Below are 2,089 nucleotides of genomic sequence, written 5' to 3'. Positions count from 1 at the left end.
TTTCACAGACCACAGAGCTTTAGAGAAAAGCAAAGAAACGAGGGGGGAAAAAAAGAGGGAGGAGATTTGAAAAGATTATTTTTCTTTCTCCCTCACACACTCTCTCTATCCCCCTCTCTCCCTCTCACTCTCTCTCTCACACTCACACACACACTCTCTCCCTCCTCTCCTCTTTCCATCCCTCTCTTGATGGCCATCAAGGGGGCGGAAAATAAAAAAAAAAAGACAACAACAACAACTAATTTTAAACCGGCTCAATCAATGAGTCATTAAAAGAGATTTTTCTTCCCTCCTCTCCTGAATTTGCATGGCATCAGCAAGAAAAAAAAAAAACCCACCCCAAACCTCTCCCCTCTCTGCAGCTATCAGCCTGGACCTGAAACCTTATCTCTCCCTTCTACCTCCCCCCCCGCCTTTATTTTAAGAAACAACTTTTTTTTTTAAGTGCCCTCAGCAGCCACCACCACCAGCCTCGCCGAAAAAAGAAATATATAGTTCATTTCCATGTGAATCCACATCTGCCCAAACAACAGCCACCCACAAAATATCCCTCTTCTTCCTCCTCGTCTCCCCTCTCGCTCGCGCTCTCTCTAGATATATATTTATATACATAGCCCCAGAGCCAATAGCTCTCTGGGCTGAAACCTAATATCCTGGTTTTGGCAACTCCTGGTTGTTAATTTGCTCCTCTTTCTTTTCTGTCTGTCTGGAGATAGATTTCCCCCCTCTCTTTTCCCTCCCCGAAGGAAGGGAGGAAGGAGGTTGTGTGTTTTTTTTTTCCTTGAAATTTTTATCACAAAATTATAATACACTCAAAGGGAAACTCACCGTCATGAAAAAGCAGTGCCTTGTCAACGGGGTTTCTTCGCCATCACATCAGGGGCTGGCAGTGTAAGAGAGAGAGAGGGAGAGCGAGAGAGCGAGGGAGGGAGGGGGGAGAGAGCGAGCGAGCGAGGGGGAAAGAGAAAGAGAGCGCGAGCGAGGCGAGCGCGGCGCGGCACCGCACCGCGCACCACCGCGTAGCGCTGCACCGCTCCGCACCGCACCGCGCCGCTCCGCCGGCCGCCAGCCAATGCCGCAGACAGGGCACACGCACCGCCGCCCTGACATGATGGGTCCCCCAGCTCCGACGCGGTCCTCGGTTCGCGTTTTGGACAGTCAGTCCCTTAAAAAAGTTTAGCTGCCCTTTTTTCTGGGGCGGGGGGAGAAAGCCGTAGATCTGGCAATCTATACGTGCCTGAGCTGTTTACTTTCAGTTAAAAGTTGGGGTGTGTTTTGGGTTACAGAAAGTAGAAAAACACAATTTTTCCCCACTAGAAAGAAACTTAATTTGAAACAACTTGGTTGATTTCCCTCATGTCACAGTTGTAAACCACTAAATAAAATGCAAAGTCACCTTCGAAATTATAAGATTTGATCCTCTTACAAGTTGCAATATATTGAATATTTTAAGATGTGTTTCTATCACCCTTGATGGAAACAAATGACAGGATTTTCAGCCACTTAAAACTTTTGAATAATCTAAAAATGCTACTTTGGAGTCAAAGCCTATAGCACCAAGAGTTCATCAATACAATTCTACAATTTATTTCAGTTAAAAGCATTAATATAATTTTATTCAAAGCTTTTTGGTTATACAAAACTAATTCAACTTAAAATATTTCATTGCAAATACAATGAAAAAATCTTAGCATGTAGAGATACGTATGCTAATGCTTTTAAAACAAGAAATCTCTTTAAAGACCCTTTTTCTGCTAGTAATCGCAATTCCCAAGGACTTGCACACAGCAACCTTTTCTATTTTTCTCCAAAGAAAAAGTAACTTTGTCAAAACTCCTTAGAGACAAGGATTTGAAGACTTTATTTAGTAGCGCATTCTTCTGTACTAGCTTTACAGGTCAAAACCCACTTGACATTTTTAGTTTTTAAATACAAGGACATGAAAACGGTCATGGGCAGTGTACTAAGGGGACCTTTTCTCCAAGAAATTGCCCGGGGTTTTTATGTTTTAAAAAAGCCAGAACTTCAGCACTGTTTTCAATTAGAATCTGGTTATATTTATATATATATATATGTGAATTGGTTGATT

The sequence above is a fragment of the Mesitornis unicolor genome, unplaced genomic scaffold (genome assembly GCF_000695765.1).
Source record: "Mesitornis unicolor isolate BGI_N332 unplaced genomic scaffold, ASM69576v1 scaffold33112, whole genome shotgun sequence".
Lineage (NCBI taxonomy): Eukaryota > Metazoa > Chordata > Aves > Mesitornithiformes > Mesitornithidae > Mesitornis > Mesitornis unicolor.
This window is presented reverse-complemented; position numbering follows the sequence as displayed.